This window comes from Herpailurus yagouaroundi, unplaced genomic scaffold (genome assembly GCF_014898765.1).
Source record: "Herpailurus yagouaroundi ecotype Mexico unplaced genomic scaffold, PumYag 202, whole genome shotgun sequence".
In the NCBI taxonomy this organism is placed as follows: domain Eukaryota; kingdom Metazoa; phylum Chordata; class Mammalia; order Carnivora; family Felidae; genus Herpailurus; species Herpailurus yagouaroundi.
Genome location: NW_024412433.1, coordinates 33029 through 38150, shown reverse-complemented (window position 1 = coordinate 38150; position 5122 = coordinate 33029).

The following is a 5122-nucleotide window of genomic DNA, read 5'->3' as shown; positions in this document are numbered from 1 at the left end:
TGGCATTGCCTCTCCGCTGAGAAGATGCTTTTGCCCCTGGGTTGGCCATTTCCCTGGGTCCTGTGGGGACCCCAGCCGTCTCAGACACCCTGCTGCATCCTCTGTGGGCCTGCACTGCACACACCCCGAGCACCTGGCCCTCGTGGGTCCTCCTGGCTGTGCCCACGGGGTCACTGCCCTGGTCATGGGTCTGTTAGCAGGACCGGGCAGAGCGGAGGACCCCCGGGGGAGATAGTCCCTCTTCCCCACCTCGGGCCCCTGGCCTTTGAGATTGGAGAATGGCGCAGTGGGGGGCAGCCAGGGACACAGGTCTCTGTGTGACGTGGCAGCAGAATTATCTGCCCCTGTGATCTTTGCTGGAGACGTCTTTCCAGTTATTATGGTTTCCTCGCTCGTCATCTGGCCTCGCCTGCCACTGGCGTCCCGCACAGCTTTTGTGGGGGTCGGATTCTCCCCAGCTTCTCTGTGATGCCTGCACAGTTGGTCATGGTTGGTGAAGCTGTTCTCCTTCCGAGAGTGAAGATGTTTGTCCTGAGTTTTCTTCTAGCATGTTTATGCTTTCCATTTGACATTTATTATTATTATTTTTAAAATTTATTTAATATTTATTTTTGAGAGAGACAGAGACAGGATGCGAGTGGGTTAGGCGCAGAGAGAGAGAGGGAGACACAGAATCTGAAGCAGCTCCAGGCTCCGGGCTGTCAGTACAGAGCCCGATGTGGGGCTTGAACTCATGAGCTGTGAGATCATGACCTGAGCCAAAGTCAAGACGCTCAACCGACTGAGCCACCCAGGCGCCCCAACTTTCCATTTGACATTTAAACCTTGGTACTTTTGGATTTTTGTTCTTCCTGTAAGGTGTGAGGGGTGGATTCCACCCAATTTATTATCTCAAGTGACGAGCTGGGTTTCTGGGCACCTGTGTTGAAATAAAGTCTGGTTTTCCATTTGCTGTTCACTAAATCACTGAGGGGGTGAACACTTCCCCCTGATGACATCTGGAGATGTTTTTGGTGGTCACCACAAGGCAGGGGCACTCCCAGCGCCCCCCTGCTCTCAATGCCGGGGTCCAGTTCTGGGAGGATCATTTCTGCCTGCGTGAAAATCAGGACCCACCCTTGCTCCGAGAATTCTCGGATGCAAAACATTTATAGCAGCAAAGAAAGATGACGTCACTTTGATACCTGACTTGCATTCTGGTTAAGAGAATTTCCTTTTTTAAAAAAATTATTTGATTTAATTTTTTGAGACAGGGAAAGACAAAGAGAGCACGTGCACACAAGGCGGGAGGGGCAGAGGGAGAGAAGGAGAGAGGACCCTGAGCAGGCTCCGTTGCCAACACAGAGCCGGACTCCGGTCCCCGTCGGGCGGGGAGGGGTCTGCTTCTCGCCCCCGCCCCCCCCTTTCCGGACACTGTTTTTTACAAATGTCTGTTTCTCTGTTTTCCAGACCCAGACGAGCCTAGCTTTTCTAGCTGTGAGTTTTGAGCCGCAACATCACCACCTCTCTTCCGTGCTGAGCCGGGAGGCCCAGTGTCACTGTGGTCCCGTCCCCAAACTCTGGTGCAAACAGCAAGTGTTCACGGCTGCTCACCTGGGTGGGGCTCCTCCCTCGCTGGCCCTCCGGGTCTGATCAGCTGCACGTCAGACCTTCCACTCCGTGCTGCTGGCCGGAGCAAGCCCCCTGCCCGCCCCCCCCCAGGCTGGAACCAGACTTTCCTCTGGGGCCCGAGCTGCAAAGCCACCCACAGACGCTGGCCGATAGGAGGGGTGGGCAGCACCAGGCTGGGCCCCTGGAGGCAGGGGGCACGCCGGGTGGACGGTCTGGGGACAGGGCCCATGTTAGTCCTGGCCTCGCTGGATGACACCCACCTTGCACCAGTGACCCACCTGGGGCACCAGGTGAGCCCGTACGCGGTGGCATCGTCCCGGAGAGGTAGTGTGAGCAGAGAGAAGAGCCTTCCTGACAAGGGAGGACACGGGCCATCCCCAGCTGTGGGGGTGGGGAGAGAAGCGGGGTGGAGCAGGGAGGGGTGGGGGCTGCCGAAGGACATGGGGTGTGGGCAGCGACTGGCCCTCAGGAAAGTTGGGCCGTGGTGGAGGGGCCATCAGGACACGTGGGGGCTCAGGACATGCCTGGTGCCATCAAGACACTGCCGCCAACCGGGTTCGCCATGGCGATAACCACCAACGGTTTATTGAAACATAACCAGATGGGTTCCAGTCACCCCGTCCCCACCCACCCCTCCCACTCGCTGGGAACACGGCACCCTCCAGCAGCGTCTCCAGGCACCGAGCTGGGTGTGTCTCGGGGACGTGTCCGCATGCAATCATGTGTGTACATGCACCTGTGTCTGTGGGCACACGTGTGTGGATGCATGCATGTGTGTGTATGGTGTATATGTGTGCACGCATGTGAACGTGTATGTATGTGTATGTGTGTGCACGCGTGTGAATGTGTGTATGTGTATGTGTGTGTGAATGCGCGCATGTGTGTCTATAGTGTGTGTGTGCATGCGTGTGAATGCGTGTGTATGTGTACGTGTGTGTGAACGCGCGCATGTGTGTCTACGGTGTGTGCGCACGCATGTGAACGTGTGTGTATGTGTACATGTGTGTAAACGTGTGCATATGTGTCTATGGTGTATGTGTGCGCACACGTGTGAACATGTGCGTGTGTGATGTGCATGTGTGTGAATGTGTGCCTGTGTCCATGGTGTATATGTGTGTATGCGTGTGAACGTGTGCATGTGTGCATGTGCACATGTGTGTGAATGCGCGCATATGTGTCTGTGGTGTATATGTGTGCACACGTGTGAATGCGTGTGTATGTGCACGTGTGTGTGAACATGTGCATGTGTGTCTGTGGTGTATATGTGTACACGCGTGTGAGTGTGTGTACACATGTGGAGACTAATGCGTGCTGTGCCCCCTGAGAAAGGAACCTTCTGGCTTACAACCAAGGGAAGGGGGGACTCCGTCCCTTGAGAAGGAGGACACCCCACCTCACAAGGCCTCGGGCAGTGATGTTTGACGTTCCTGTGATGTCACCATTCTGTAGCAGGAGCAGGAAAGGGCCCAGAACCTGGTGTCCTCGCTGGCGCTGAGCGTGTGGGTCTGGGGCAAGGATGGCTCCTTTCCTTCTGTCCCCAGAGCCGAGAGAGCTGGGATAGGGGGCCGGGGCTTTCTGTGTGCCCGTGGACCCAGGCCCAGCCCTGACCGTGGGCACCAGCACCCGGAACCGGACGGGAGGCAGCTGAATGACCGTGTGCACGGCCAGTTTCTGCCTGCGCTGTCGTGTTCTCTTAAGGAACGTCATTCACCTGACCCGTCTCCAAATGTCCTCAAACATCAGAGGCCGTGGGGTGGGGGATTCACAGCCGCTGAAACGGCATTTTCTTCCTAGGGGAAGTGAGGGCCCTCCCCGCTGCTGACCCCCGTGGCCCTGCTGCATTTCTGACCAGTGGGGACGTCCACTCCACTGCTATATTTGTGGGGGAAGCACTTCTCCACCGGAGGGGACCCTGGGGCTGTCACATGTCCTGGCTCGCTGACAGACCTCCGTTAGCAGAATGGGTGGTGGGAGTTGGGGGCCGCCTGGGAGACTCGGCTGCGCCGTCCACACGGCGGCCATGGTGGCCCCCACAGGGCACACTGAGCTGCCCGAGCCTCTGGAGGGCTGGGGGCCGAGGGGGCCCGTGTGGCCACGACTGTGGGGCGCAGCCCAGCTAGCCGGGCTCAGACGTGAGCATCCAGGGGTGGCTGCGGTCTCATGTTTGCACATCTATAACCCCAAACGTATGGCATAACCCGTTATTCTAGCAGAGCAGGAAGCGGGTCTGGGGCTGCGTGGACCTAGGGCATCCAGCTCTGGAGAGAAGCTGCCTTTCTGTTTTCATTACTTTTGTGAAAACGAGTTTAAAAGATACTGAAAGAAAATAGGTCAGGGGTGAATGCTTATGTTTAAATTTCTCTGTGAAAAAGCAAACACGTTTTGTTCCTTCCCGTGAAGGAAAATGTGACTGAAACTGTTTTTCACGCAGAGTCCGTAAAGATGGGCTTCGATGTTCGAAGCGCTGTCGGAACAGCAGGGGCGACGGTAAGGGCCGCGAGGTGGCCCCAGGTGGCCCTGGGCGCGCTCGCTGGGAGACCCAGAGGGGGGCAGCGGGGCCCAGCACACAGCCTGACGGGCTGCCACAGCGCCTGTTACCACTGTTCCCTGGGACTCACGTGCCCCACGCACCACGGACATTCTTTTCCTTCACGTCCACGTTGTGCAATTTCCCTTAGCAATGTGTTTCCATTCTCCGTGTACGAGCCTGGTGTTAAAAATTTCCCGCAGCACAGTATGTGTTTTTAAAACTCTCAGCTTCCAATTGTTTGTAGCTAGTACATGGAGCTAAAATTAGTTTTTGTCTATTGCTCATGAATCCTGTGAACCTGATAAATGTGTTCTTCATTTGTTCTTCACTTTTAAAAGCACTTTTAGGATTTTCGAATAGAGAATAGCGTCTTTTTCAAATAAAGTTTTACTTCTTTCTTTCCAGTGTGTATATCTTTTATTTCTTTTTCTTGATTTATTGCAGTGGTTGGAGTCTGAAGTGAAATGCTGAGTAGAGGTGGGAGGAATGGGTATCCTTGACTTATTCTCGATTTTAGGGGAAAAAATGTTTCACCGCGAAGTGTTACGTTAGCTACAGGTTTTGAGTAGGTATCTTTTATCAGGTTGATGAACCTTCTTTATTTTTCTGGTATACAAATTTATCTAGTATACACTATAAATTAGTGTTGGATTTTGTCCAAAACTTTTTCTGCATTTATTGAGAAGATCATATGGTTTTCTCGTAGATTCTACTTCTCTTCCCAACTCTGTTCTCATGCTTGTTTATTTATTTAAATTTTAGTTAGTTGACAAGCCGTGCAATATTTGTTTCAGGAGTGGAACCCAGTGATTCATCTCTTACATACGACACCCAGTGCTCATCCCAACAAGTGCCCTCCTCAATGCCCCTCCCCCATCTCTCCCCTCCCCCACCCTCCTCCTCCATCAGCCCCCAGTCTGTTCTCTGTAATCAAGAGTCTCTTGTGGTTTGTTTTCCTCTCTCCTCTTTCCCCCTTCCCAT